We start from the raw sequence: 18609 nt of genomic DNA on the forward strand, positions 1-18609 counted from the left end.
TCACCCTAACTCTGGACCACAAGTTCTGGTGGCAGCCTATATAAAAGGACACAAAAAGAAGGTTTTTGCTTTTTGCCTGCTTGCCCTCACTCTCCCTAGGAAGCTCATCTGCCCCATTGCTGAGGCACTCCTTTATTGGTATTAGGACCCACTTCTTTCAGATGCAATGGAGATGGAAGACCAGCTACTCTCTAGGAATCCTTTTGGATGCCAGCACCAGAGTGCGGACTGCTGTGACTGTCATTCTCATGGACTGAACAACTACCTTTCCACTGGGAGACAGTCATTGTTGGACCACAGTCTCAAAGTCATTCTAATAGAGCCACGTTTGATAATAAGCAAATATACGTTCACTATATCCGTTCTGTTCCTTTAGGTTAGCATACCCCATTAATCATTTGTGTTAAAGACTGGAAGATTAGATAGTGTGGCCCACACTTATAGTTGTAGCACTTGGGAGGCTAAGGCAGGAGGATGACAAGTTTGAGGATTGCCTGGGCGACATAGTATGATACTGTAGAACAAAACCAAAATAGAAAACAAAAATCCAAAATAAAACAGAAGTACAGGAGGTACTTCTTGCCATTAATACAGATCATTAAAATCAATCTTCAAATACATTTTCCAGCATTAGTAATGCCCAGTTTGGTGGTATGTTCAAAATACATCATGTGTGTGTGTGCATGTATATTACATATATGTGCATGTATTATATATATATTGCATTTATAGCTATGCCCTTAATAAAATAATTAGCACCATGTTTTAATGTGGAACTGCCAGCAATGAAAGTAAGAAGAATTAGAGCTAAAATAGTGGTGGTCACATGTCACTAAGCACCACAAGGAAGGAAAGGAAGCTTGATGAGGTCCCTGTGGAATGAATGTAGAAAGTTGGAGTGGAGTTGCCGATGAGGAGGGAAGTAATGTCCGTCTGTAAGTAGTCAGGGTGAGCAACATACATTCATTTGCATTAGGGTAGAAACATGACAGGTAGAATTTGACTACAGAAAATAATTCGGACTCTAATTCGGGAAGAAATTAGCAGATGGGACCAGCATGGTTAGGGTTAATAGTATAAGAAAAGAACTTTGGTTTCTCACAGGAAGTGAGAGTCTCTGTTGTTGAGGTTCAGTGAGTGTGCTAAGGAGGTTCGTTCTTCAGTGATGAGCCAAGGCACTAGAAAAGAGAGAATAGAGTGGCAACAAAGGGGTGGTATAAGCCTGCGGGATATTTGGAAGAAAGAATCAGGAGCACCTGGAGACCAGCTGCACGTGTGGGTTTAGACTAGGAAGGGCTCAGAGGATTCCTGGATCCCAATCCGGGGGAATGAGAAGTGGTATTCAAGCAATAGAAGGGTGGGCCTGAAGAGAGGACCACAGTGTGGTTCTACATATGTTTCAGAGAATTATAAGAGGAGAGGTGTGAATAGCTCCGACTGAATAAGACAGGGGTAGTAGAAGGGTTTCAGAGAAATCTACAGAAGGCAGGAAGAGAGAATTTCCAAGAAGTGTGGGCGTGGGTGTGGGGGGGGTCGTTGTGTGACATGAGGGTGGGAGGGAGTTGTCAAATGTGTCAAATGCTGTAGAAAAACGTGGGCAGGGAGGTTAGCTAAAGCACTTGAGGTATGACCTTAAGGAATCCTGTGTCAATTAGTGTGATGGTGACAGATGACTGGGCAGAGTACGAAGCTTTAGGGGGCAGAAAAGGCAGCAAAGATGAGGAGCTATTGGCCCAAAGGACATGAGCAGTGTCACTTTACCCAGCCACCCTTCCCTTTTCTTTATCTGAAATCTTTAAACAAAGATCTAAGAAGTGGAAGCAGCCTTGGAGAGGAAGGCACTTTGAGGAGTTATGTCTGCCAGGTGCCACAGAAACTAAAACTGTGCTTCAAACTTTCTGGGTGGGACTCACTGATAGGATGGCAGGTGACAGTGGGCAACTGACCACAAGGGGCGGAGTTAGAAAAGAAATGTCATTCTTGACTAAGATGGTTGGAAAATGGGTCATATCCATAGTGAAGGGCACAAAGAAACCAAGATGATCGAACTATGGACAAATGGCTCTGAGTGCTGGGGCAGGGTTAGAAAAACTGGCAGGTTCAGGGGCAAACTCTTCATTGGAGAAGCTGAAAGTGCTCATAACTTTGGGGGACATTTGGGGGGTTTCCATGGTGACCATAAGCCGCTACTCATGCCTCTATAAATTCCTCTCAAAGGTTTGCTTGGAGAACACTATTGCCGCATCACGATCAGGGGAAGGAAAAGCTTCTCGTTTTGATGGGCCTGAGAGTTCAAACTCTTTTTCTTCCAGGTCAAAGTCAGCCCAGGACAGAAACTTCATTAGCTGTCCTTCAGCTCTGAGAAGAATCCCCGGAGGACTCAATATTTATAGCTCGGGATGCATAGAGCTTCTCCAGAGGGAACGCACTGGGTAATTTCAAGTCTCTGAGGCCTTTCTCCTTTCTGTCAGGCCACTAGAACACAGTGAAACTTGTCAGAGACACATGATGATGTGTACTGAGGACAGATATGCCGATCGGAGCAGAGGAGAGCGTGGGTTTATACCAAGTGCATTCGGTAAGTCACTCGTGCTCTTTGGCTTCTGCTTGCCTTCTCTGTAGATCATGGACATAGTACTGGTGTAGAAAAAATAAATTATCTGTGCTTTTTAAACCCAAATTCTCTTCGACTCCAAGAAGAAGATAGTGTCATCAAGAGACGGGGAAATTAAAGCAATATATCTATTTTGGGGGAGGGTCTTTTCCTGCCTCGGGGACATGGGGTCTAGTAACAAATACTACAATCAAAATTCTGACTTAAAAATCATTGGTATAGGACTGGGGTCGCTGCTCAGTTGATAAAGTGCCGGTCTCACAAATGGGTGTGTGTGTGTCTGAGTTTGAGTTTCAGAACCTGCATTAAAAAGGCCAGTCGTGGTGATGCATGCTTATATACCCAAAGCTCTGGAGGTGAAAACAGGTAGATCCCTGGGGCTTGAGGGTCACTCAGCCTGTCTTACTTAGGGATCTGTAAACTATCGGCACCTGAAGAATGACAGTTGGGGATTTCTTCTGCCATCCGTATGTGCATGCACACACATGAACACATACACACACATATACACACACATGCATATGAACAGACATGAAATAATTGGTGCAAAGTACCATCTAAAATTGACTGTAGGATTTCTGCCCCCAAGAAACAGAAAATGCAGATGTAGGCGTGATCAGTCTTCAGATTTCATGGGATGGATGGATCAACGACACTCAGGGTTAGTTCACAGACAGATTGTAAACGCTCCCTTCTCAGGGTCAGATGGCTTTCCATTTGTAGTGTCAGTCCCCCACAGAGTCTGTAAAATACATGCAATCCACTGTAAAATTAAATAACCTTTCTTTTTCTATTTGAGCTAATTAATTGATACTATACTCTAGAAAACTCTATGAGCATTGTGTTGGTGGGGTGTGCATGCCTGTGATCAGAGACCAAATAGATATTGGTTCTCACTTCCCACCTTATTGGAGGCAGGTTCTCTTCATTGTTTGCTGCTGATTAGCGTCCATTAGCTGCAGGGGATGCTCCTGTTTCTACCTCCCTTATTGCCAAAGGAATATCGAGATTACAGGTGTACTATCCACCCAACTTTTACACGGGTTCTGAAACTGAAACTCAAATCTTCATGTTTACACAGCAAACTCTCTACCTATACTGAGGCATCTCTTATCCCCGAGCCAGTAGCTTTTTGATCAAGAGAGTTCAGCCTACAGAGTTAGGAAAAAGTCAGGCCTCACTCTGAAGGGGACTATACCCTCTACACTAGTTGGGGGGGAGAAAGCATGTTCCTGTAAAAAGGATGGTCCCAGGATGGTTTGCAAAAAAGTATGTAAAACAATAGGTCATGAGCTCTATTGCAGAAGAGGTAAGCATCTGATCCAGAGAGGCCCTGGAGTCCTTCCCTTTTCATGGAGACACAGATTAGTCAGAAATAGAACTTACATTCTGTAGGATTCTATCACGAATTAATAGCATCATCAAACACCATGTGAACAGCACATCTGAAAGCTACTTAGCAGAGCCAACCAATATCACAAGTGAGGTTTGATGCTGCCTGTTTGAAAATTGCTCCTTTTAATCATATGCTGGAAGCATCAAAATGTAAGAAAAATAATTTTTGTCTGAAATTAATTAGGATTCTCTATGGTTGGAGGCTTTCTCAATAAAAGAAATGGAAAAATATTTGATGCCACATAAAAGATGATGTGGAATAGGGTTGTATATGGGTATAACGACTGTTTCAACTAATTGATGCTTGAAAACCATCCAAAGCTTTCTTTGGGAACACTTATAATAGGGTCCCATTGGGGAAGAGGATTCCTTTTCTTCCTGAGCTGGCACTATGAAAGCCATTTAGAAGGCAAAAGAGCACACGGAAGCTACAGATTCAAGTTTTTCCAAAGGTTGACTTTTGGGAAGAAAACTGTCTCAAGGCAAACTTGAGCCAGTGGAAGCTCCTAGCATCAGCCTCTTCCAAGATGTCCTTCTGCCGCATCCCGTGTTTACATACATCCCATATCCATCCAACCATCGTGGTCCCATCCTCTGGTATTATTCACTTTTGGCCAAGTCTCAACGTTTTCTGTCAACCTTCTTCCCTACATCACATCCCACCCTCTCAAGACCCTTATCACTGTGAGTTGTGTGTGTTACCATTTTGCTCACCTTCCCTGTTACCTGGGTACCCTGTCCCTTTAAGAGACAAGCTTTGCCCATCCCAAATTTCCCCCCACCCAGGCAAGTTGATATCTCCTTGTCTGTGCTCTCTCTTAGTCTGCCCCTCTTCTGAAGAGGTAACTATTGCCACCTCACTTCCCCCACTCTATTTATCTCTTCACTTCATAATCCCCTCCCCCATTAAATAAACTCTATACCCAAGCTCTCTCTGCATGGTCTATCTCTCTGTCTCTCTCCTGATCACATGATCTCCCACCCAGCAGTCAGGGGACCTGCCATGGTCGCCACGCCATGAATCTTTCTGTGTGTGCTATGTTACTTCTCACTTTATTAACTGAAAAGCAAACCTTCTGCAGAGAACAATGCAAGGTTAAGAGTGGCTCACGGGGAGGAATTACAACTGCTCAACAAGCAGTTCTCTGTGATCACAGCATGCTCAATGTTGGGCTTTAAAGTAGAGTTTTCATGGTCTCATGTTGGAAGCTCTACCACCACCTTCCCAAGAGCTTTTGGGAATGTTGCTTAACCTCTGTGAATAACCATTTATTTTCATTTATGAATGATAAATTGGGATCTGTACTGCTCAGGATTGAAGAGAATAAGAGACAGTGAATGCCACGGGCTCAGTCTTATGCCTAGAACGAAGTAGATGCTTCTTAGAACTAAACTGTGACTGCGTAGGTCACTCGTCCTGCCTATAGACATGCCATTTTTATAAAGTCATCAGATTTGGTTGAAAAGGTAGCAGAGATGAAAATGACTGAAGAGGATGGTGGAGCCCATGTGGTACAAGAGTGAAGGAGGAGTACTAAGGATGGGAATGTATAAGTGGGGATGAGGGAGTGGAGTGGTATGGAGGTCCTTCTGTCTATGTGTTGCTTTTATTGGCTAATGAATAAAGAAACTGCCTTGGCCTGTTGATAGGGCAGAACTTAGGTAGGCAGGGAAAACTGGACAGAATGCTGGGAGAAGAAATGCAGAGAAAGAGAAGCCATGGAGCCACCAGAGACATGCCAAACTTTGCCAGTAAGCCACTGCCATGTGGTGATACACAGATTAATAGAAATGGGTTAAATTCATATGTAAGAGTTAACCAATAAGAAGCTAGAGCTAATGGACCAAGCAGTGATTTAATTAATATAATTTCTGTGTGATTATTTTGGGTCTAAGCTAGGACCAACAAGTGACCCCTCCTCACACTACAGATTAGTGCCCAATGTGGGACTACCCTCCTCCTCCAATGGAGAGATAAGGGGGAGGATGAAAGGGCTAAGCAAGTCAAAGGATGTGCGAAAAAGACATAAGGAAACCTGATATTTTGCAAGCTAAAAGAAAAAGAAATTCAAAGTTTGAAAAAATAACAAAAACAAAAACAAAAAAAAACCTCTAAATCTTGATTGTTTCTCTACCAGTCAATCTCAGGCCCGTACCCTGGCTGTGTTTCCATACCAGTCCAAAAAGATGATCTCAGTACACAAAGATCCCCTAAAACACATGTAGATATTCTTGTCGTCAGAATATCCACTTGCTAGACCTGGATGGAGGTGGGTGGTCCTTGGACTTCCCACAGGGCAGAGAGCCCTGATTGCTTTTTGGGCTGATGAGGGAGGGGGACTTGATTGGGGGAGGGGGAGGGAAAGGGGAGGCGGCGGTGGGGAAGAGACAGAAATCTTTAATAAATAAATAAATAAATTAAAAAAAAGAATATCCACTAGCCCAGGAGTTAGACCCACTATTATTAGTGTGCTCCATCCTAAATTGTCTGATCTAGAATATGTTAGATTTAACTTGAGAATTAAATAAGAAGCTCTTGTGGAAGCCTCTGAAATACACATTTCTATTTAAGTGTTGGCTGTGAGGGATATCATGTCCAGGTCAGCCTCTCATGTGTTGAGGGAAGCTAGATCTTCAAATGTGCCCAACTTCATAAAAGGCCCCAGAAGCAGAGGATCTAGGAGATGCTTGTGTGGGATTGCCTGGGGAGACTTATTTCCAGGAGACTTTCCAGAGTGTTTCCACATCACTGTTATGTAAAGACATTCCCATTTCCTGAAGACGCCTCAAATTCTTCTGAGGAAGTCTTAGGAGGTGAAACATGGAATTTTCCTTCCTTCCTGAGTAACGTAGAAAGCCCGCCATCTCAGATGCTGACCCCTTCATCTAGGGCAATACTTCTTTCCATAGACGTGAAGGTGGGAGGGCTGGGTTTTAAAATAGAGCCTCTCAGCCCTCCGTGGAATGCTCATTATTTTAGCATTTCCCCCTCAGCTTTGGATACTCATCAAGATTCTGGGACAACAGAAGGAACCTTGCCTCATTGTGACACAGCATGATTGCAAGAGGATGGTGATGATGACCCTTGCATTTGCTTCAGCAGAGAAGCTCAGTGATGTAATCTAATTCGTCACCTACCAAACTGCTGACTCAGCACCAGTCAGGGACCAAGATGAGAGGGAGCTCAGTGATGGCACATACCACCGAGATACCTTTAAACATTTCTAAGAAGTCTTTCTTGTTTTATTGTATATTTAGCAGATATTCACTATCTGCTTGAGCTTGGCAGAGGGGCTAAAGAGACATGATGTTATCCAGGGATTCCTTAGAGAAAGCAGGCTTGCAGTGATGAGAACACTGGACCTGATAGAAGGTGTGCGAACTCTGGGTGGAACCTGCAGTACTGCAGGAGTGCAGAGGAAGGAACAGCTACTTCAGAGAGGCAATCTGGAGAAGCGCCATCAAGACGCAGAGGATGAGACGGGTGGAAGGTGGAGCGGGTGGGAAGGGACGACCTGACCTGGACTAATGATGTCACACGGAACTGCATGGAAAGAACTGGAGACAGACATGAGGCGTGGCCATCTTCTAAGGCTGGAACTGCAGATTGGTAGAGCAGAGGAGGAAATGGGGCTGAAGACACTGCAGAAGGCAGGGCTTAGAGGAAGGAAGTGCCTGTGATAAATGGAAGTACCCTTAAACAAGAACCTGTTTGCTCACAACTGCTTTCAAAACCCAATGAGCACCTGGAACATGGTAACATCTAATAAATATTTGATAAATATCAGATGTGGGAAAGCTTCCAAAGGAAATAACATGAGTTTTATTATTAGAGCTTTAGAACAGAAGGTGTTGAAGTAAAGGCTTGACAGAACACTAGGGGTTTTCCAAGGTTGGGTGTTACTGTTAGTTGCCCAGAGCATCCCTTCTCGTCTGGCCACAGAACTACTCCTTGAGCAGTACCTAGTCATTTTGTTTCAGACATCCACATCTCTGACCACTAAGATGCAGTAGAGTTTGGAATATGCCTCAGGCTAAGCCAATGAGAACCAAGGGCTTTTCTGACGGGATGTGTGTACTTCAACCGATTTCTGCTCAGATTGCTCAGTAAGGGGTCAACTTGGAGTGATCAGCAACAGCAGTGAACAGTATAACAAGCAGACAGGACAGGAAGAACTGACAAGTGGAGAAATGGAGCTGTAACTATGTCCCTGGCTGTCTTGGTTGTGCCTGAAACTCCCACAAGTCTCCATTATGCAAGTTAGCGCATCTCTCCTTTAGCTTAAGTCACTTGGGGGTAGGCTTTGAACAGTGCTATGCCAGCCTTGATGAGTACAATCAATTAAGAGCCAATTTCAAGAGTTTTAATGACTATTACAAGCTGACAGCAAGATAAGCAAGACTTTGACCTGCACTGCAGAGGCACCTGGATGGGCATTGTCTGTCTTACCCAAAGGTGTAGTAAATGTAAAGATATTGCTATTCATATTACATATGCTGTGTATTCTTGCTTTGTCTGCTTCTAGAGGGACTCAGCACACAGATGGCCTTGTGAGAAGGAAAGGGATATTTTTGTGGAAGGCCATTGTCATTCTGAAAATTTCTTAACTATAGTCATTGTTTTCTTGTTCCATAATAAATCTCCTTTAATTTTAAACTTCCCAAGGGAGTTTTGGTTGTGGGCTTAGCAGTGTCTCCTCCTATCCCACTCCCATGCCATGTTTACCCAGAGAAGGAAGTAGAAACTTCTGAGTTGAAAGAGAGGAAAAGTTAGTAAGAAAGAAGAGAAGACTTTCATTCTATTGAAAGTCTTTCATTCTATTTCCTTTTTTGAGCTTCTGCTAAGGTCTGGAAATCTGAGGGCGGGTAGAGACTTCTGTCTCTCACTTGACAGGCAAAGCCCTGGAACTCAGGGTTATAAATAATTCCTTCCAGTAGCAGAGTAGCAATGACATGAGATGAAGTGAGAGGAGAAGAGAAAACTAACCAAGATTCTGGGTTTCTGGGGGCCAGTGAGAGTGAGATGGACAACCTGCAAACTGTTGGTAAAGCTAAAACCAGTGACCACCTGGTCACCTGGAAAGGGGTGATGGCGTCAGGGAAGCAGAGGACAGAGATGGCGTAAGAACCCAAAAGGGTCACCCTCTTTGGCTCCCATGACAAGTCATAGCCACATTGCATTTGGATTTCCAGGAAGGTTCCAGAACATACAAACAACTCATTCTAATTGTCTTGTGAGATTAGCTCTAAAGGCAAGCTGAAAGTTTTTAATGGGGTGGGGGGATCGTTCAAAGGGTATGATTTTCTAGAAATCGACAGCAACTTGGAAAAGAAAAAAAAAGAAGTGCCTGGAATAGACATGACATCTTAATCACTGGTACCAAGAAGCCATAATGCCAGACTATAGAAAGCTTAAATAAAACTGTAGCTTTTTTTTCTTTTATTAAAGAAAAAAAGCCCAGGAGTACAATACCAGAACAAGAACTAATTTGGGAAGCTCGCTGGTGTTATTCTGTCAGTCACACCAGCCATGTGGATAAAAGGTTTTAGCACATGAATAATTTCAGAGAAAGGGCTGCATTGCTTTCTGTTTGCGGGACATTTACAGGAAAATAAACAGGCTGGTATATATTATAGATGGAGTCAAAACCAGCAGGTGAAAGGGAAGACCCTGGGACCCAGTTACCAGGACAGATAGGGTTGCTTAGCAACTGGGCAACTGGAGAATTCTCTCTCTCCCTTTCTTTTGTTTTTCAATTGTTGTAACCTTTGATCAATTTTGACTCTGTAAGAAAAGCCTTGGATATTTGGAGAGAAGGGCATCTGCTAATTTGTAGTAGCAAGGATATAGAGATATGATAACAATTCAGAGATATGATAACAATTCGTCTCTCTGATTTCATGTAAACATGAACATCTAAACAAAACAATCTAAAATTCCCTTTGAAGCCTTACTTCGGATGGCTGGGTCTCTGATGAAACAGAAGATACACGATAATTGCTTCAGATAATATGTGCTGTCTGTTGGTTACTCTTGATTTTTCTGTTGTTGACCAGCTTTGGAACCCTTGTTATTGGTTCTGAATCAAATCCCCAAATCCTGATGCCTTGGGAGTTTTTTATGCATGTTTTAAATGACCCTGGAATCAGGGAATACAAATATGGAAAGGGCTTATATGTACCATCTTTTTTGATTCCTTTCTTTATGGTCTAAATTTAAATTTTTTGTATGTGTGTACATATGTGTATGCGTGTGGTGGATGGTACCTGTGTATGGAGGTCAGAGTTCAACCTTTGACATCATTCCTCAGGATGCCGCTCACCTTGTTTGTTTGTTTATTTATTTATTTGCTTACTTGTTAAGATAGGATTTCTCATTGGTCTGGCTTTCACCTCTTCATCTAGACTGGCTAGCCAGCAAGCTCCAGTGAGCTGCCGTCTCTACTTCCCCAGTGCTAGGATTACAAGCATAGGTTCCAATAACCGGGTTTTTCATGAGGATTCTGGGGACTGAATTCAGGTCCCGTTTGCTTGTGTGTGGCAATCACTTAATTAACTGGGCCAGAGCCTCAGCCCCCTCATTCAAATTCTTAGATGCCAATGTGCCAGTGTCGACAGGATCAGCTACATGCCAATGTCCACAGGTTCAGCTACATGCCAGTGTCCCTGGGTTCAGCTACATGCCAGTGTCCCCAGGTTCAGCTACCAAGCAAGCGAGTTTATACTTTCTTCTTCCCTCAAGGACCTTGGAAGCTGTGAGGACAGACCTGATCAGATTCATATGCTCAGGATGCAAGGAAAACATGGCACTGTCTGCATTCAGCTTGTTGATACAGGCTGTGCACTATAAGTTCCCCAGGATCCAGCTACCAATAGCTGAACTGCAGAGGTCAAGCCCATTTCCATGAGAGAGATTAACTTTCCTGAATCAATCAGTCAATGACTCCTAATAAATTAATGGTGCCTAGTTTGTCTTAGGTTGAAAGAAATAAGCATGAGAGATGGTTTTGAAGGAGGTAGCAAGGGAGGAACGAAAGCTGGGAAAGTTGGGGACCCTTGCTTTCTGAACTCTGGCTCTCCCTCCTCGGGGTCATCTGCCACAAATATATGGCGATGTGAACAGTGTGGTTCCTGGGCTCATTAAAATGGAAAAAGATGAGCGACGACGTTTGGAGGCACAGCCTCGGAATGTGTATTTCTTACAGAAGCTGAGGCTCAGAACGTTAATTGTGCATGGCTCAGTTTATCTGAGAAATTTCTTCCCATAGGTAGGGCCCTGGTCAGGGTGGGTTGTGTCAGAGTGATGGTGGGATGCCATTCTTTCACTTTCTCTAAATGTCTCAGTATGGTACCGTCCCATAATACTTAAAGGCAAGCTATTATTCCAAATCAGCTCACTGCACGTGATAGGGGCAAGAGGAGGGGTGCCTGCCCCCGCTTCACTTTTCCCTCTGAATCCATGTTCAGATACGTGGTCACTCCACTGTTTATTAAAAACACACAGCAGCTCTGCTGGGGAGAGGATATACACTGTCCTCCTGCCCCCACGGCTGCCCTACCCCAGCTCAGCCTGACCTAGATAGGCGGGTACCCGACACCTGGCACAATTGCTGCTACCGGAGCAACTGTTGGGGCGGGGTAGCACTTTGGACTCCAAATATCTTGATGTTTGCACTAAAAGTTGAGCCTTAACTGTGGCCTCCCCACCCATTTCTGCATTCCAGGGGACTTCTGCAAACTCTCCCAGGGCTCATTGAGAGCCCGGAGAATCCCTAGGAGACCAGTCTCAGATTCAGGGGCACAGAAAGAGGAAGCAGTCCTGTTTCTTGCGGGCTGTCACTGATTCCCTGCGCCCAGGAGCAGATGAACAGTAAATGGAATTGCTTCATTACTGCTTCTTTGTCAGGAAGGATTCGGTCTGAACACCCCAGGATGCCGAGACACTGTTCCTTCCCTTACTACCAAAGGAGCCAAACCCCAGAAATAAATAGGTCAATGGAACAGCTGAGCTGTTAAAAGCCCTACCAACTCCAAGCCGCGGCAGAAGGGCATGATTTCGAATGGTTGGGTTAAACGTTTTACAGCTGGGGCTGTTCCATCCTGAGGTCTGATACCGTCTGGGTGAACCTAACCCAGGTATGGACAAGAACCCCTCCTAATGTACTCTTCATGCCCCGGTTGGTGCTAGAGCCGGGCAATTCCGTGTGAGGTCAATTTAATTCAGTAAACCGTATCCACAAAGCTGGTAATTCTGCGATGTAGAGCAAAGCAGAGAGGCCTGGCAGATGCAAGCTGTGGTTTCATTTCAACTCGAGTTAGACTCATGCAGGGGCCATGTGTAAGACCCCTGTCTTCAACTTCACTTTTGAACTGGGAATTTGGGGGAAGAAATAAGGAATGTGGTACGATGGCATTTTGAGAAAAAATGGATCATAGAGAAAACAACAAAAATATACATTCTCAAGTTCATAAACTTGGAAATATCTATTTTTAAAAAGGCATTGATGGGTGCATCTCTCAGCCCTCATCAGAAAGCCTCCTGCAAAAGATGGCAATTAGCACGGGAGCCACAGGGGGTCAAGGTGCAGTGAGCAGGAGGAAAACTGTGGAAAGCCCTAGATGGGCTGCCTACATCACACCCCTCCTACTAAGGCTCCAGGATCATGGTGTGTGTGTGGGAGGGGGCGGGGGGCTGTAAATTACAACAAGGAAATAGCGTTTTCTGGAAACAACAAGGCAGCTGCACATAGGCACTCAAAATGGCTGTGACAGCATGCCAGAAGATCTGCATAAGATCAAGCCAGATGTTATCCTGGCTTGGAGAGTGGAACTAGGCACCAAGTCCTGCCCCTTAGCTGAGGAACTACTGGCATTTTATAGCTACTGGGAGAAAAAGAGATTTATTTATCTTTAAGGAGGTGAACCTGTAAGTTACCCAAGTTCCAGTGGATAGTTACATAGGCAAGAGTATATGGGCAGCATATGTTAGACTCAGCAGGCTTTAGAATAAGATGACGACAAAGAAGGAAAAGGAGAAGGACACAAGTTGTGTGGGTAGGGGAGGGAGTGGAGGATCTGGGAGTTGTTGGGAGAGGAGTTAATATGATGAAGATACATTATATGAAATCCCTAAAGAACTGATAAAAAAATTTAAAATATTTAAGTGTGAGTCAAGATCATGATTGCTGTAACTTTAGCTTTATCACCTAATGGGGACAGTATTTATTTGCAACCCCCATAGAGACAATCATTTGGTTACAGAACACCTCTCTAATGTACTTCTTACCTTTGGGTCATAGCCAGCTACACAGATTTGTATTTGGAAAATGCATACTTAACTAAAATGCCACCTGTAAAAGTTGAGTTTGATTTATCCCAACCTCAACTACTTCCCCAAAAGCCTAGTCTCCTGAAACCACCTCACTGGGGGCTGGGATTTCAACATACAAATTTGGTGGGAACACACACATTAGGGTGCTCCATTTTACAGTACAAGGGTCATGAACGGCAGCTTGCTCATCTCTCAGTTGATCAAGTCTGTTTTCATTTATGAAAGAGGGAATTTCATCCTAGGCTTGCAGTCCATCTCCTTGAGCCCAAATCTTTCTTCAGTAAGTAAATTTGAGTCACTTAAACTTCTGGTGCCTCAGAGGTTATCATGAGGGGCAAGTGGGAGAGCTCAGGTGTAGAACTGAAACCAGTTCCATTCATAGTGAATTCTCAGCAGATATGGTAGGATTGCCTTGTGATATTACATTATCTGCTCATTCATGGCCATGGAAAGTGGGCTTTAAAGTGGGACCATCAGATGAAGTAGAGAAGGATTCAGCTTCCTCTCACAGGACAACTGGACCAATGCTCCCTTTGGCTTCAGTTATTTTCACTCGTGATGAGTAGCTCCATCTGTCCTTTAGGATCTGGTGATGTACTGAATGGCTCCATAGTGGTCAGATCACCTCTTCTAATATTAGTGGTGGGTTGGGACCAGAGAGGAGGCTTGGAAGTTCAGAGAACACATACTGCTTTTACAGAGGAGCAGGGTTTGGTACCAAGCATCCACATCAGGGGGGAGGAATGCCCACAACTCTAGTTCCACGCCTGTGACCCCTACTTCTGGCCTCGGTAGACACCTGGTTCATGTGCACGTACTCACATACACACACACACACACAGGGTCACATAATGTAAAACTAAAACTAAAAATTTTGAAATTAGTCATAGAATATGAATTACAACAGAATCCCGTTGTAATCCTCTGGATTCTATTAAAGTAATTGTTGAGACTTTCAGGCCAGCTTGGTTACAGCACTAAGTTCAAACGACTCCAGGGGCTGGAAAGGATGTCTGGAGTTCTCAGTGTCCATTACATACATCCTGTGCTGACTGTCTGAAAGTGGGAATATTATTCTAGAAGTGACTCTGGACGTGTGTTGAAATAGGAGCGGCGGGGCTACGTCCCCAACATCCCGGCCGCTTGCTAGCTCATGCCCGAAATAACAACACACAAATTGTATTCATTTAAGAACTGCTTGGCCCATGAACTCTAGCCCTTACAGGCTAATTCTTGCACCTGGACTAGCCCATTTCTAATGATGTGTGTAAGCACCCCAAGGTGCGCTTACGGGGAAGATTCTAGCCTCCGTCCATCCTGTGTAGGGCTGTAGGGGAGAGCTGAGCATGGCGTCTCTGCTCCAGAGAGCAGAGCTGTCGGGTCTGTCCAGGAGCAGAGCAGAGTCTGACCTCACTTCCTCTTCCGCCCAGCATCCTATTCTGTTTATTCCACCCACCTATGTTCTAAGCTATGAGGCCAAGCAGTTGGTTTATTATAATTAACCAATTACCTTCCTCCATCAGACGTGGAGCAGATAGATGAAGCCGACTGGGTGCCACATGCTAGGAATGCACAGAACCAGTGATAAGTGTAGTACACATTGAGGACACCCATTCATAAGAACACTTGAAGTATTTAAAGTTTCCTGGGCCTCTAAGCCTTCTCTAGACTTGGAAAAGTCTAGCCTGTGGCCAGAATTAAATCTTGACCAAGGAGCCACATTTAGAACCTAAGCAGTTTTGTTTTTAGGCTAAGCCTCCAGTCACACAGGCACAGACACAGTGACTTCTCTGAGCCCAATTTGTAATACTGGGAGAATAATAAAACCTGCCCCAAATAGTTGTGTGGCTTCAATGTACTGGGCACGTGGTAATTATAAACTATTATAAACTCTACATTTTCTTATTTATGGGTGATATCTAGTTAGCTAAAGATTCTAATTAGGTATGGTAATTTAAATGCAGAGACCAGCTTGTGGGGAGCCCAATCCCAGTGGAAACATCTATATCACAGATCTTGAATCTATGGTTCAGGGAGCACCATGGAATAGGGGGTGGAAAGATTATTAGAGTCAGGAAACCAGGAAGTCTGCTGTGAAAATCTGGGTTGCAAGATCTGAACAATGGCAATATCAGTAGACAAGCAAAGGCAGAAGTAGAAACCCTCCCAGGGTCATGGCCTAGATAAGGAACTACAGGCAGCTGATGTCTGCGGAGAGATGGAGACGTAACCTCTCCCAGAGATGAGCTCCCAGTTGGTTCCTACACAAACGGGTCAGCCCTGAACCACATACACACAAACAACAAAAATGGGGTAGGCCGATCATATTTATGTATTTGTATACACATGCCACGTGCAACAATGATAATTGGGGAAGAAGAGGCTATCAATATGAGAGTTGGGGGGTACATGGAAGGAGTTGAAAGATGAAGGGAGGGATTTTGGAAGGGCTGGAGAGAGGACAGGGAAAGAGGAGAGAGGTGCAATTACATTTTAATTAGAATATATAAAAGATAAGAGACTAAAAAAAATACCCAAATAGTATTGCCACATAGAATAGAAATTCCACCACTGAGTCTATATCCAAAGGAAGAAAAACCAAATGTATACACAAGATATCTGCAGTGGAGCATTTGCAGTAGGCAAGATACAAGGAGTCAGCCTAAGAGTTCCCAGTGTTATGTCTGTAGAACTGTCAAGCATGGAATACTATTTGGAGTTCAGAAAGGGATATCTGTCATCTGCAGCAGTATCTATGAACCCAGGGGAATTGAATTCTGAATTCAGGGCAATAGCCAGGCATAAAAAAGACAGTGTGTAATGGATTCATGTGTGGAATCCAAGACTTGAACTCAGAAGAAGAGAGGAGGAGAGTGGTTAATAAAATAAGTAAAATTTGGGGGATGTTGATCAAAGGATGTCAACTCAACATAAACAAGCTTGGGATGTGTTTATTGTACAGTGGCAACTGTGGCTAGTGACCTTGTACTGGAGTCTAGTAACCGTGCACTTTGGATAGTGATCTGTACTTTTGAAAAGTGACCGAGCACGTGAATCTTGCCGAAAGAGTAGACTGTAAACATTCCTGACCTAAAATAAATGACGAGCAGATGAAACTTTTTTTTTTTATCGATGTAAGGAATATCCTGGCATCAAAGACTGTAACTAGGTGGATTCTGGCTAATTGAAATGAGTTCATATCATATAATAGGCAAGTCTTTTAAATAAAGAGATCTGGTTTTCACTGTCAGGAAAGTGACACACTGCATCGTCAGCCTTCAAAGTGTCAGGCATTTAAACATTTGCCATGATTTTCCTTTTGTTGAGCAAGGCTTAAGTCCAATACGAGCTGTTGGTGACCATTAAGGTAACTAATTTCCACATAAGAAAACCACTCCGATTACTGAAAAAAGAGGCCCTGAATTTTAAAGAGGGCAATGAGGGGTATAGAGAATCTGAAAGGAGAGAACGGAAGGGAGACATGATGTAATCACATTATAATTTCAAACAAATAAAAGAATTATTTTAAAAAAAAGTTTGCCCTGGTGTTTCCAGAGGTGTCACACCCATAGAAGGGTGCCCCAAGTCCTGACTGGCTGGCGAGAGATGGGGAAACCTTCCTCCTCCTGCAGTGATTACCTGACGCTCTCAGGCTCAGTCGCCAAGGCCAGCTACACCACAACAGGTAATTTCCCCTGGGCTTTTGCTGAGTTCTACAAAGGATCGCTCTTTTGCAGTGAGAGCGAGGTTCCAAGGATTGCTTCACAGGCTGTAACGCTCGCTCTCCGAGTCTGTTGGGGGTGTCAGCGTTCTTATTATGAGATAGCTTATCCCAGCAGGAAAAGATTGGAACTCCAGGAACTGGAATTGAAGTTTTAGTTACTGGGGCAAGATAAGAACTGCTGAGGGCCCATCAGGTCATGGGATTGTGGGGGGCAGGGAGGGTATTTTATCCAGTGCCCAGAATCAACATGGCTGCCGTCCAACTCCATTAGCTGTTATTGGAGGGGACACAAAAAGCGAGCGACTAATGTGTGGTTAGTCTCGATGCCCTTTTCCGTGTCATTCTTATTATGATTGTGATATATGATCCATTCTGACCTGTTCATAATTGTCCTAAATGTCATCCTTCAGACACTTAAGTAAAGAAATAAATTTTCAATTAAAAAAAATGGCACTTGGTAAAAGGAATTTAATGCAGAACAAATTCTTAGGGAAGTAAGTTGGATGGAGACAGTCACAGGTCCATGTGCCTCCCGGTCTCCCCCTCCCCTTCTGGTATAGACTGTAGAGAATTCAGAGAGGCGAGGATTTAGAAAGTCTCCCTTTCTTGTGTTTGCCTTCCTCTTCTCTGCAAAGATGGTCATAGGTGTATCAGTTTCCTGATGATAACCACAGGTCTGTGTGTAAATGTGGAGTAGAATTCCACATTCTCTATATTGCTGGAAGTAAACATATTTCAAGATATGTTGCCGCGTGTTGGCAACCAGCTTTTCTTGTGTAGTGACAGCTACCACCACGGAACCTTCCCGTTGCTTCTTTTCTCTTCAAAGAGGAAAAGCAGCAAACCCGTGTAGGAACCAGAACCCCCAGTAATTAGCACACCCTGGCCTTCTACTCCTCAGAAACTCATTTATCAGTTGTGCTCCTAGTTTAGCCAGTTACTTGAAAAAGCAAACATTCTTTATCAGGCATGTCTCTATTTTAACCAATTACTTTATTGCATCTTTATTACAAGTCAAAGGTTAGGCAAAGTCAATGCCCGCCGTCTACCTGGCTCTTAGTCACAGCAAACACTGCTGATCAAGGAAGTTTGGAACTAGGCTTCTTATTGTCTGAACTGTCATTAGTCCCCAAGTAATTATTATAAATGTCTTTTATATGTCAACCATTATGTTGAAAGTCTTCCCAAGTTCAAGCCCATGAGGGGAAGTCACCTCTCACTTGGATTTCTCTGATAGTCCTGAAAAGATTATTTCCTTAACCTTAAATGGATATGTATAAATCCATTTTGTCCTTTATCCTTCTGAGATAAAGCTAATGTACTGACTGGCTATAAATGGAGGTGGGCAGAAATATAAGCATTAATTACATAGAATGTTCACTTGGGTCAAAATTTCAGTTTGCGTTTTATTTGAAGTTTGAAACCTATTTAGCTATTTGACTATTTGTGTTAGCTCAGTCTACCCCAACAGCTGCACTTACAACGTATTTCATTATGGGCAGAAGACAGAAAGGAAAAGAAGCAAAAACGATTGAAACAGAAGAA

The 18609-nt window shown here is 43.7% G+C and overlaps 1 long non-coding RNA gene across 1 annotated transcript in view; it reads left to right on the forward strand.

Moving 5' to 3' along the window:
- Positions 1-1608: 1608 nt before the first annotated feature.
- LOC126511090 (uncharacterized) overlaps positions 1609-18609 on the forward strand; it is a 28319-nt gene continuing 11318 nt past the window's right edge. Inside the window, exon 1 of the long non-coding RNA XR_007594604.1 lies at positions 1609-2578. This is a non-coding gene — a long non-coding RNA (uncharacterized lncRNA). The remainder of the gene's footprint in view (positions 2579-18609) is intronic.

This window comes from Alexandromys fortis, unplaced genomic scaffold (genome assembly GCF_014885135.2).
Source record: "Alexandromys fortis isolate MF-2015 unplaced genomic scaffold, M_Fortis_MF-2015_v1.1 scaffold_94, whole genome shotgun sequence".
Classification (NCBI taxonomy): domain Eukaryota; kingdom Metazoa; phylum Chordata; class Mammalia; order Rodentia; family Cricetidae; genus Alexandromys; species Alexandromys fortis.